Source organism: Chionomys nivalis, chromosome 22, assembly GCF_950005125.1.
Source record: "Chionomys nivalis chromosome 22, mChiNiv1.1, whole genome shotgun sequence".
Lineage (NCBI taxonomy): Eukaryota > Metazoa > Chordata > Mammalia > Rodentia > Cricetidae > Chionomys > Chionomys nivalis.
The window spans coordinates 32,874,719-32,888,781 of record NC_080107.1 but is presented as its reverse complement, the minus strand read 5'-3'; positions in this window follow the sequence as shown (position 1 = coordinate 32,888,781).

Sequence of the window (14,063 nt, the reverse complement as noted above, 5' to 3'; positions counted from 1 at the left end):
CACATGGCCAGGTCTGAAAGGAGGAAATTAAGATTTTTATGGAAAAAAGACAAAAATGATCAAATCCATTTTGGAAATCTCAGATTTTCCTAGAACTAGTAGAATGGAAATATTTGTAAAGTGGCAGATGACAGATGTTGAAAGGGACCAGCTTTGGTCACTCAGGATCACTACCTAGGTAGAAAGTGAACTCGGGTCTTCGGACTCAGTTTTGTCCTTTGTGCAGGGAAATTGAATATAAATTTGTTAGAAAAGAATACTTGGCTTTAGGAGAGCTTCTGGGCCCAAGATGTTTGTTTTCTTTTTCATAACAGGTTGGTTTGTCCGTTGTCCTTGGTACAGAAAACAAGACATAAATTTGATCAATAAAGTAGTTATTTTACTGATAACACTGTTGTTTGGAGTTATTTATATATTTTTTTTGTGTGACAAGGTCTGTTATATAGTTCCAGGTATCTGGAAACTCACTCACTCGACAGACCAGGCTGGCCTTGATCTCACAGAGATCCACCTGCCTCTTCCTCCCAGTGGGATTAAAGGTGTGCAGGCCACCACACTTAGGGTGTAGCTTGGATCTTATCTCTTTCCCCCAGGTCTGAGTATTAAAGGCGTGGGAGGCACTGTTGGGAGGTGACACATACAGAGCTGGGGCCCAGTGGGAGGTCTTCAGCTCACTGGGAGAGGAGTTGGGAGACCTCAGCCCCTGAAGGGCCACCAGGCCAGTAGATCATTGACTGAAACCTCCAAAAGGTCTAAAATTCGATGATCTCAGGTATTTTATTATAGTGATGGAAAACTGACTAATACAACAGTGAAATCGAAAAATTAATTGGTTTTTTTTACAGTGGGGCACAGAAAGTTCCGAGTATATGACAAAGAAAGAACTGAAGGTAAATATGGACATGTTCTCACCCCCAGAAATGGGTTAAGTAGCCTTTAAAAGAGTTCTGTTTTTAAATTAATTAGTTAATTATTTTTATGTGTATAGGTATTATGCATGACTGGGTGCATACCCTTGTAGGCCAGAAGAGGGTGTTGGATTCCCCGGAACTAGAATAATAGATGGTTACGAGACATCATGTGGGTGTTGGGAATTGAACTCATGTCCTCTGGAAGAGCAGCTAGCGCTCTTAACCTCTGAGCCCTCTCTCTAACCCAGGCAGCTTAAAAAATGTTTCTATGTATATTTGTCAAATATGTGAAGATTAACGTAAGTGAAATGGTGAATTCAGCAGAACAGTTAGTCAATTAAGAAATTCACATTTGTAAAGGGTACTGCCTTTCCCAAGCTAATGGATTACTGGAGAAGTTACACAGGTGCATTTTATATAGGCTCTAAACCTATATGTCTCCTGTGTTTACGCAGTGAGTGTTAGTTCCCACCTGTGTGCTGGGAACTGCTCAGGAAATAAAGAGAGAAAAGGATCAAGGCAGACTTAATCTGTGCAGGTGGAGAGAGAAGAGAGCCTGTGTGATGAACGTTCTTGGAGTATAGAAGGCGAGCACATCTAGCCTAATAATCGCTACAAAATAAGGGGAAGGCAGGAGTAGATCTTCCTAATGCGCAGAAGGTCAGGTCTTTGAAATCCATCAACCGCGAGAGAATAGTGTTTAAATCACCTGCGACGCGTTATCCCCTTTTGAGGCTGGATTAAAGCCTGGTCGGGAAACTCCGAGGAGGTTGGAAAAGAAACAGAACAAAGCCTAGAGTCAAAATCACCTGGAGAAGGACGATTCTCTCAAGTCGATTCTAAAGGGCTGTGATGAGCGAAGTTCTCCAAAGGCCCACCGCCCTCTCCGGCGTTCATTCCCGTGGGTGCGTGTCCCGGCACTGGTGTCCGACACACTCAGCCACTTCCTGTTGCTCTGTCAAGGTTGCAACAGCACCCCAGTTAGTTGCTGAGTCTCAGGAACTGGATCTAACCCCTGACACTAGGAAGACAACAGACAGGCCGTAGATGGACGAGCATCACTGTAGGCTCCGCAGCAATGTCAGTGAGTACCGCAGTGCAGTGTGGGCTGCTCCGTGGGGAGTCTATGGTGGCAAGGACCAAGGGCTCCTTAGAAGTCTGGCTTATGTAGTAACCTCCTGTTTAAGGCCTTCTTCCTGTCTCCACCGCCTCTCAATTTTTTTTTTAAATCCCAAGACTGTCTGTTATGCCCAAATATTGAATCAGGCTTCTGTTTGTAACAAGAGCTATTAATAGTTTTAAATATGGATTTGGCTTTTGTTGGAAGAATATTATTTTCAGTAATTGTCAGTTCATTAGAATATAAGCAAGGCTTAGGGTTCTGCTGAAAAAAAAGTATGATACTTGAATTAAAATAAATATAAACAAAGAACTTCAATATTTTGATTTATTTATAGACTTCACTGTTTGTATATTAAAAGCCAAAATTAAAAAAAACCCTATAAAGTAACAGAACTATTATAAAGAACTATTGACTTTTCCCTTGGGCATCTTTACTCTGTATATGAAATAACTAAATGCCATTGGTACATATGTTGTTACTACATAATGTCTTAAGGGTCTTGGAAATGGACCCCCTGGTAATAAGTTTATTATTGATATTTTTGGTTTAAATTTTATTTTAAAACTTATTTTTCAAGATGGAACTTTATTTTCTGTCTGAATATAAATTCACTTATAGCTGTGTTTTTATTTGTTTTTGTTTCTGTTTTTTTCTAGACAGAGTCTTACTATGTAGCCCTGGCTGTCCTGGAACTCACTCTGTAGACCAGGCTGGCCTTGTCTGCCTCCAAAATGCTGGGATTAAAGGCATACACCGTCATTCCTAGCTGCAGATATATTTGTACAAAGGCTAAGGCTTTTAAAAACAGATTAATTGGGGCTGGAGAGATGGCTCAGCGGTTAAGAGCACTGCTTGCTCTTCCAAAGGTCCTGAGTTCAATTCCCAGCAACCACATGGTGGCTCACAACCATCTGTAAGGAGGTCTGGTGCCCTCTTCTGACACAGACAGAATATTGTATACATAATAAATAAATAAATAAATAAATAAATAAATAAATAAAAAACAGATTAATTTTGTTCTTGGACAATTTCCACATGTTTACGCTCTCTCCAGCACCCTCGTCTCTCTCCTTCCTACTCCTATCACCACCTCCCCAGTCACTACCAGTTCCTCTCCAAGACTCATGGCTTTTTGTGTGATTTTATGACCCATTTAGTCACACAGGGCCATCTGTGTGACTATTGGATAGGAAACTGACCACTGGAGCCCGATGAGGTCATCAGTGGGTACATACTGAAGGCCTTAGTTCTCCATCTCCTTGAATCTGTCAATGAGCCCCGGCTCCCTTCATGCCTGACTGTTGATGGGCCCGTTCTTGTGTAGACCCAGTGCAGACGGTCAGGGTTTCTTTGAAATCATGTTGGCAATGGCTATACCTTTCCCAGGAGATGATATTTCATAGCCCTTCTTCCTGTTTTCTGGCTCTCAGGTCCTTTCCACCTCTCCTTCTATCATGTTCCCTGAACCTTAGAGGGGGTGGTATAAATGGTTTCTTTTCTTTAGGGGTAAGCACCCATCCATGACTTTTCTTAGCACCCCTATGTAGCCACGAACATCTCCATTCATTATCAGTCACCGAGAAGAGATGCTCTTCTGATTAAAGATGAGAATAACTTATGTACATAGCTATAAATATAAATATTTAGCAGGTACATGGATACTATGTCAATTTGCTAAATGAAAGTCTTCAGCAACCCCCACCCATGCCGATACTGTTCCCAACAATGATTTTTATTTAATATTTATTTATTTATTTATTTATTACCAGATTTACAGTACTAGTCATGAATTGTCTTCTATGGGTCTCAAATTCAATTAGAGAGCAATTGATTACCCTCATACAAGTAATGCCATTATTGCATAAGTGGGCCAGGCAATTTGGTCTGGTAGATCATGGGATTCACAGATGGTACTACTGATACTCCTTTCCACAGAATCATGTCTCGACAACCTAGGAATATGAAAACCACCTGGCAGGCAGGGAGTTTCCAGATCAGTTTTGATTTTTTTTTCTTTTTAGATCGTGTATCAAAGCTGTGTGATGTCTTCAGCAATAGGGTCTTCTTATCTCTTAATTCTGGTGGAAAACCAAGAGGGACAGTGTCTTAGTTTGAGTTACTATTGCTATGATGAAACATCATGACCAAAAGCAAGTTGGGGAGGGAAGGATGTATTTGTCTTATGTTTTCATGTTGTAGCCCATCGCTGAAGGAAGTTAGGACAGGAACTCAAACAGGACAGGAACCTGGAGGCAGGAGATGATACAGAGGTCACAGGGCATGGTGGTGCTTGCTCCCTGTAGCTTGCTCAGCCTGCTGTCTTATAGAACTCAGGGCCACCAGCACAGGCATGGCAGGACCCACAATAGTCTGGGCCTTTCCCCAGCAATCACAAATTAAGAAAATGCTTTACAGACTTGTCAACAGCCTATCTTACGCAAGCATTTTCTTCCTTTTATTGTGTGTTTTTTTTGCTTCTTTGAAACAGAGTTTAGTTCTGGCTGTCCTGGAACTAGCTCTGTAGACCAGGCTGGCCTCGAACTCAGAGATCTACCTGCCTCTGCCTCCTGAGTACTGGAATTAAAGGTGTACCATCACACCCTGCTGGAAGCATTTTCTTGATTGAGGCTTCCTCCTGTTTGATGACTCTAATTTGTGTCAAATTGACATGAAACTATCCAGCAGAGATGGTAACAGCCTGTTGTTATGGGGGCATCTGAAATCTCTCCGATCAAATCATTGGGTCTTCTCACTCCTGATACTTGGATTTCTGTTTAACAGCACTTGCCTTCTTAGAGTAGCTTTATCCAAAATGCTGCATTTTAAACTCAACCACTTATCACTTGGCAGGCAACCACATCACATGGCTTTTGTGGGCATCGGTTTCTGCATCTAAAAAGAAAAGACAACAGCAATGGTCTAGTGGGGTGTTCTTCACAGCAGAAGACACAGAGGAGATTCGATTGCTAACTGTGGCGTGCTATTGCCTACATAGTGCTGTGTTCAGATTCAAGGTATGCCCACACTGGCTACATTAGAATGTGAATATGTTCAAAAGCACAATCACTTCTTGAGGCAAGAACTAAAAGGGTCAACGAAGCTCCTGGCTTCTAACCAGCACTCCCCAAAAATCTGTCCTAATGGCATATTTTAAAAGATGATGAAAGATAAAGGAATGAGGAGAACTGCTTGTTCCTTTCACCCTTAAAGCAGTCACTCTTTCAAAGAAACTCAGCTATAAAAATTTGAAGCCTAACCCAGTACTAAAGGTGGCTACTCAAAGGACCATTTAGAAGGGCGGTTGTGTTTATGAAAGTGAGGTGCTATGAACGTGTACTCATAACAGACAGCGTGGACATGATCAGAACAAGCTTGTTAACAAGGCCCCTCCTTGTCCTTGGCTATGAGTCATAAAATTCTGTTTGGAGATAAAGTAATTCTCTGAACAAGAGCCGAAATGTGAGTGTGTGTGTGTGTGCACACATGTATGAGTGTGTGCTTGTATGTGTACATGCTCTTGTACATGTGCATTGCATGGGTACTTGATATGGGAAAAAAGAATGAGCTAAAGAATAAACTCTTTTGTTGACTCTACTTTGAGGCCAAATTTTAATATTAGAGTTGTCCAGATATAAGACACTAATGAGAACATAAGAAATTCCTGGATAGAACGGGAGGCGGTTGGCCCAGTGGCCTGTCTCCCTCAAGTCTATTGCAACACCTCTCAGTGTCGCCAGCATATCTTTAACCCTGTTTGCTAAATAAACAAGTTCAGCTGTCCCTTAACCCGCTTTCCTTTATGTTCACGCAGTTGGCCTTATTTGGACAGTCACAGAATTCGCCACAAGACTTCAGATCTACGGGTGAACTAGTCCTACATTATCACTACTTTTTAATTATAGAGAAACATTTTGACGATCAGATATTTGTGGCAGGCATCGCTGGAAATTTGGAAGAAATCAACTGGCAGGATTATATACCTGCTGTCATTTTAGAAAACGGGTTATTTTCTAATTTATTTTCTGCTTTTCTTAATGATATAAAGAAGTGGGAAATGATTAATGTGAGTAAATATAAAAACATTTCTTTTTTTAATATTACTCTCACTAGCACAGCCTAGCACACACTAGCAAGAAGAAAATACAAAGTTCAATTATGTACTAAAGAATAGGCTCTGATGGTTTATTTAGATTGGGCTTAAGTCATATTCCTGATAACATTTTTATTCCTTGATTCCTATACATATCTCAGGCTACTATAAAATTGCATTTCACTTTACAAAAAATTGAATTAATTCTTTAATAATAAGTAAAGAAATAATTTTACATTAACATTTCCCCCCAAAAGTTCCAAGTGACTGATGACCTGTGGGCTTGGGTTAAATTCGTAGGTTGATGCTGGGGACTTGACAACTTCCTATAAGATTTGAAAAAAAAACTGAATATTGCTAAAATTGAGTTAGTGAACAATTAATGTTATTGAATGATACTACTTAAAAATGAACATATGTGTGTTGATTTGGTGTGTATATTGAGATCTACACATTGGTTTTGTTTTCTGAAGAAATATATAGGATGACAGGCATGCCCTCTCATCCCCCTAGAATTGTTGGTTCAAGTTCTGAAAATCTCATGTCCTGTGAAACACCTCATCTCCAGGCAAAGATACTCTGTAAACACAAAAGAAAAAGTATGACTAGCTTACCTCTGAAGTGCATTTGATTTTGGTCTGCGTACACTGTGGAGTCTAGAGTCTAGTTTAAATACTGCAAACCAAGAAGCAGAAGAATGCTACTCTATTATGAAGGACTTTGTGTTTTGGAATAGCACCCCATGGTGGGGTACCTTGAGCATGTAGGAGAGATGACCAATGGTTTTTGTTGTTGTTGTGATTTTGGTTTATAAGCTGAAACGTGTGGTGGTTTCTCAATAAAGAAAAGGTAAAAAGATTTGACAAGCCTAACCCCTCCCCACCCCATTCCCAGTTTGTTCTCTCTGTCTATCTCTGCCTCCAACTTGGGGATCAGCTGTAAGCTCTCAGGTACTGCTCCAGGGCCATGCCAACTTGTTTGTTGAAATGCTCCCCACTGTGATGGTCATGGACTCTACTACTCTCTAGAACCTTGAGTTCAAGTTGCCTTGGCCATGGTATCTCTTCCCAGCAAAAGAAAGATAACCAAGACACTGTGCAACATACTTTGAACCTAGCTCCTTGAGTGGCCCTCCAGAGAGGCTTCTGTAGGTCTTTGGCTCATTTTACATTTGTGGACTGTGACCTCTGAAAGAAAGGTCTCAGGAAAAGGTGTGCTTGCGCCCAGGCTTTATGATTCTCACCTTTACTCCCATCACTTGGAATTGTCCTTGTCCCAACAACTGCTCTGCTCTGTATGAAATAGTAGTGCTCACGGTTAGATATTCTTTTGGATGATGGTCTAGCTGTTTTCAGCGTATAGGATTGTCACCAATCTCTCAGTCATGCGATCTTCACTTTTATACATACAATGCATTTCTGTAGTCACACCTTGTTTTATGTGCACATGTGGTGTTTTGGGGGATATGTGCCAGCATGTACTACTTAGATTCAGAATGTTACCAATTTCTTTCCTGGTCACTATGCTGCATGACTGATCCATTTCATGTGATATATTTAGTATGGTTCATTGCTCAGTGGTCTTATTATTTAACAATTTGCATTAAATTGAATTTTCTATTTACAGGTGTAAATGGAAATTTTGGCTTCTGTGAATGTATTATTTCCCGGCTAGAATGTTCTTGGGTGAATTAAATCTATCATTATCGGCCGCTGCATACCTGGATTAAGTTGAGGCTGTTTAATTAGAATATCATCGTAAAGGGAGTGTGTTATTTTTACGGCTAAACTTAAGTTACTGAGGTCAGGCCAGTACCGTCAGTTTAGGAGATATTACTGTAATTCTATAGAATTGAAAAACAAAATTAAAACATGTATATGCCTTGATGGATCAGAGAAAGTAGAATTAGTGTCCTGTGACAAAATTTTTCCTGAGGAGACACATCTACTCACCCCAGACAGGGATTCCAATGCAGACCAAAGTACAGATACCACCAAAGTCCAACTTAGTGAACCCAAGAATTTTATTGGGGTTACATACAGGAGTGTGGGTGAGAGGTTACTTACAAGAGCAGAACTGACTCAAAGACAGCTACATTACCAAAGCCCACGGCAGCATAGGTGACAGCTTACGAAGCTGTCACACTGTACAGCCTGCAGGCAGCTAGCTGAACAGATTGGAGAATGTCCCTTCCAGGTACCTCAGTTGGTCTAAACCTCTTCCGGGCACGTGAACTGGTTTCTCCTTCTTCCAGGAAGTTGACCTAGACTCGGAGTCTTTGCTTCTCAGCTTTCTTCCTTCCGAGAGGAACTCACAGCTTTTCATGATTACTATGACAGGGTGTGGACAGTGAATCTGGTCAGTTTCAGGGACTTCCTGAAACTACTTTTGAGTTGTTTACCTTCCTTCTTAAGGTGCTGCCTGTGGGACGGAATGTTTCAATCTTGGAGGAAACTGTTACACAACAATTGGTGGTAATATGTATAAATCACTCAATGTTCACAGAACCCAAAACCTTTATCATCTGTTCCAATGTTGGTAGCTATGCATTTCTTGTTTTCAACTCTATGCTTCACATTGGCTTGAAGAGCTGGCATTTATTGCTATCAATCAGGGGCCAAGCTCTGTAGCACATGCGTGGTCTGCATTGCTTCATTAACTATCTTACGTGGGCAAGGTGTTATGTTTATTTCCACTTTACAGAGAATGGGTGCCTAAGAAAGGTTATATAATGTGAGCACACACACGTGGCTTACTCTCCAGCCTGGGGAGAATATGATAAGGCTTTTATATCTTCCTAGCAGTTCTCTCTCTTCCACCTCTGTCTTACCAGTCTCACGAATGGTACAACAACTGGATCCTTGGCCCGTCTGTCAGGAGGCAGCTATTATTGGACGACTTGGATCACAGCCAGTAAGCCACTTTAATAAATCTCTTGTACACATGAGTATATGAGCATTACAGTATATATTATGTATGTTCTATCCATTCAATCAATTTTGTTCTTTTACAGATCCTGACTAATATAGTAGTATATAAACTTTTTGTATGAGTACCTGTTTTCCATTCTTTTGTTTCTAGACCTAGGAGTAGAATTACGACCTTAATTCCATGTTTCACTTTTGGAAGCTTCACCTTTTGTTTTCCATAGCAGATGTGGGTTTTACATTCCACAGTTTTGTACATTCTACAGTAATGTAGAAGAGCTCCAGATTTTCCACATCCTTGCCAACACCTGTTACTTGATATTTTCCTTTTGATTTGTTTTGCTAATAGCCATCTAAGAGGATTTTAAGTGCCTAATTACTACTTAAGCTTGTTTAGCAGGCATGGCAGGGAGGCAGAATCAGGCAGATCTCTGAGTTCGAGGCTAGCCCTGGTCTATAGAACGAGTTCCAGGATAGCCAGGGCTACACAGAGAAACCCAGTCTTGAAAATCCAAACTAAAATAAAATAAAATAATAAAGACTGCTTAAAAAATATGTTTTAAGACTGGAGAGATGACTCAGAGGTTAAGAGCACTGGCTGTTCTTCTAGAGGATTTGAATATGATTCCCGGCACCCATGTAGTAGCTCCTAACTGCCTGTAACGCCAGTCCCAAGGGATTCAATTCCCTTTCTCCGGGTTTTACAGGCGCTCAGGAGGCTACTCACAGACATACATGCAGGCAGACATCAGTACACATTAAATAAATAAATGGAATAAACATGTTTGATTTATTATTATTATCATTATCATTATTATTATGTGTTGGGGGATATCCACACACTACAGCTTTTATGTGGAGGTCATAGCACAACTTTCTGGAGTTTTTTGCCTCCTTCAATCTTGGGTTTTGGGACCGGAGAGCTCGGATCACCAGGCTCACACAGAAAGTCCCTTTATCTGAAGAGCCTCCTTTAGCTTGCGTGCTTCCTCTTCCTATGTATTCTTGATGGGGTCTCATGTAGCCACAGCTGCTTTCCAACCGGCAATGCAGCTGAGATGCCCGGAGCTTCTGCTCCTTCTCTGCCTCCTCAGTGCCGGGGTCACATGTGTAGAGTTTTATGTAACAGGGGGGATTGAACTCCCTGTTTCCTGTGAGACAGACAGGAACTCTTCTGCCTGTGAGTCACAGACCACCGCCTGTTTAAGACTTAAGAGTTGGCTTTCTTCTTTCCTCCTTTCTCAGGCACTAATTTTCTCCTCCTTTTGGGTTCTTCTCCTTTCATGTTAACTTGCTTTTATTTCTCCTCCCCTCAACTTTTTTTTACTGAAGCAAGAATGGGTAGTTTTATTTCTTCCATATTTCCAGGTCTCATGGCTGCAGCCCAGTGAATGAATGAATGAAGGAATAAGGAGCCATCTGTAGGGGCCCTGGAAAACTGGCAGTGTTCAGAACTTACATGTATTAACTTTTATTCAGTTTTTAAAACAACAACAAGACCCAATTGTTATGGCATTCACTTTGTAGAAAAAGAAATTAAAAGCAGCACATTCTCTGGTCATCCAAACATAAGCAGAGAACTCTGTGTCTCCTTGTTGCCTTCACAGCAGGCCATGCTACCTGTGACTGGTCCTGTCCCAGGAGCATCTTTCAGGGCCTTGCACCAGGTCAGCTGGAAACCAGTTTAATCCAAAGATCTAGCAGCTTAGACTTCCTGGATAATTATGAACAAATAAAAACAATTCTTATTCCCAGACAGTGACACAGTCACTGAGATGTTAAGCGATGATACAAGATCACACAGTATCAATGAACTCAGAGTCAAGTCTTCTAAACCATGGTCTATGAGTTTTCACTAATAAAGGCCGATTCACTCCAGTCTGAAGCGGAGCTGGTTATCTCACAGCGTGAGACGTCAGTGGGCTGTACTTCCAGACTGCCCAGCACGTTCCCCAGGTCACTCTCTTTCTCCTCTGACTCCATTAAAGCATTGATAGTGTAGGGATGTGTACAGATCTATATATTAGGGGAGAAGTACTCTGTCGCCCAGAGTGAGTATGCATTCACTTTGTGATTGTGTTTTCAGTTGCTGACTTACAGTTTATGTAAAGTGCACTACATTAGACCACAGAACTTTCAGACACAACAAAGTGATACTCTATTTTCACAATCTGGTCATTTATTTCTCAGTATTTAAACCACATAGCTATTTTTCTGATAAGTCCTATGTTGGCATTCGATAAAATCCATAGTAATGATTAGTAAGAAGCATAGCTATTGTAGAGTTTTTAATAGTTTCTTAAATTTTATACTTTATATACTCTGATCTTAGAGTGTCTGTCTACCATTTATACTGGGTTATTAAACACTGGGAAGTCTCTGCAAGAGGAGGGGCAACAAATGTTCTTTACCTTCCAATAATTAGTCCCTGTATTTTCTCGTTCTCAATCTGTTCTGATGTCTCATCCCTCTTCCCTTTCCTCGTTGTTCATCATGGTTTTTTCAGACGTCTTGGGGGAAAAAAAATAGGCCCCTGTTACCATTTGGTGTATGTCTTCCCTGGCAATGACATCTTGAAAATTAAAAATAATAATGCCTTCCTCCCATGCACCCATTCAGGTTGGCTGTCTGTCACTGCACCGTGCTTCGAAACGTGTCACCTTATTAAATTCTGTAAATTGCTCTGAACACTGTCTCTGCAAATGTTTTGGAAGGGTTGTTCTGTCAGGTCAGCTTTCTAAGGGCTAGAAATATGTCAAACCTGGCAGCCGCACCTTTATTTAAGAGCCAAAATACAAATAAGTAGATTACAAAGCAATCAATCAACAGAACACTGCAGGGTGTTGTGCTTGGCATTGACCTCGAGAGTTCGACACCGACATTTTATGGACGAATAACCTCATCTACAGACTGCAGCAGAAGAGGTTGCATTCTGACTCAGTTATAGCTAACCCGTTCGCCTCGGTCCTGCTTCCCTGCCTCAGTTTCCTCATCTGAAGCGAAGGAAATCTTGCACACGTGAAGTGTCTGCAGTACCGTGACCGAGTTGATAGATTTCCAGTCTTTTAAAAAGATTCTAATATCGCATAAAAATTGATCTAATATTTTACACAGTTTCCTTATCTTTTTGAAAGCTTGGAGTGTTATTAACTTATAGTTATGGGCAAATAATAATTTTTATTCACTGTTGATAGAAAAAAACAAGGGGAGTTTTTGTTGTTGTTGTTTTTGTTATTTACTTTCCCCTGCGCTCTTAGAATTTTCCTTCTTTCTTCTTCATTTTCCTATCTACAAGAAGCTTTCTCTGAAGTGTAAGGGGGTCTTATAAGAAACGACAACCTCACACACGTAATTAAGAGGAGGTAGGGCAAGAAAGTCTGCATTCATTAGCTTTCTGTCTTACTGAAAACCGGCGCTTTTCAACCTGAAGCATAGTTAAGAGAGCCCTGGCTTCCCAGACCATGTCTTCTCCTACAGAAAGCCTGTGCGTGACTTCAGTACTCCTGCAAGGCCGAGGCCAGTACGTTTGGAAAGCTTGGCAAGCAATGCAATCTGCCATTATATGCACTCCTCTTTTTTTTTTTTAAAGATTTATTTATTTATTTATTATGTATACAACATTCTGCCTTGATATATGCCCGCACTCCAGAGAAGGGTGCCAGATCTCAGTACAGATGGTTGTGAGCCACCATGTGGTTTCTGGGAATTGAACTCAGGACTTCTGGAAGAGCAGTCAGTGCTCTTAACCTCTGAGCCATCTCTCCAGCCCAATACGCACTCCTCTGTCCAATGGTGAACAGCTATTTCATTCAGATATCACCTGCTATTCTTATCGCACATCTCTGAATCAGAGAGACCTTTTATCTGACAAAAATATGTATTGTATTTTAGAGGTAGGACAATTGACACACTAGCTTCCATGCAAAGCTAGTACTGCAGAATTCTGAAGTAGGTTCTGCTAGATTTCCTATGTTCAGTGATTTTGCAGACATGATGCTTGTATGGCTGAGATTTTGCAGGGCAATCTTAGGCTGTAAATATTCTATGATGTCATTCCCATAAGAGCAACCATACCTGTGAACCTATGTGTTATGAGTTTTGATTTGGAAAATGTGGATGCTGTGTGTACATTAGAGTTTGTATTTATTTTTTCTGGCCCAAATCCCCGTTCTGTCCCTCTCCTGTGGTCTGGTCCTAGCCTACTTTCCATTGCTCTCAAGACTTGCTTCTGTTACAGTCCACTGGATCACACTGCTTAGGCCTGCTGTCTAGGGGACAATGAGAGCAGTAAACTAATCTGTGCTAATGGACAAGCAGGAGAGAATCAGGGTCAAGGAAGGCTGCACAGTGCATCCCATGCCCTGCTCCTCCTAGGTAGCAGAAGTGGTGCTCTGGAAATACTGCATTGACTTCATTTTTCTCTATGAGAGCGAGTCTTCCTGTGGTTGCTTGTGTGAGGTGCAATTCTCAAAGGCATTGAGGACTCAGAATCTTACCTCCAAGGTAGATTCGTGTGCTATCTCGACCAGCTTTGCACATGCATGGCAAGCACACTTAGCTGCCTGCAACAGTGAAAAGGAGTGGAAGATCAGAGTGCCTCTCTGCCTTAGATGATTTCTTCCCGTGTGCTCGGACTACTCAAGTGCGCTTTTCACCAAATGAGAAGAGCAAAATGTTTGTGACAATGCTTGCTTCAACAAGGCAGGGTGGCCTCTCTTCACTGTCAAATCCCTGAGTCCCACTTGACTTTTCCAAACTCTACTCTTTCTTAAAAAGACAGAGTTTAACATTCATGGAAAAGATCTGTAGTATTGCTTGAAATAGTTTGTGGATTTCAAGTTTGTTGTGGATCATTTTTCCTTTAGCCTAATCTTGTTATTCCTATTTATTTTATATGATCTTATTACATAAATGTGAAGATTTCCTTTTACTGTCCAATCAGCTTGCTTTAAACGCCTCTGCATAACTGCTATTTATTTGTACCACGTCTCTGTCTTGGTTTGCTATTTAAC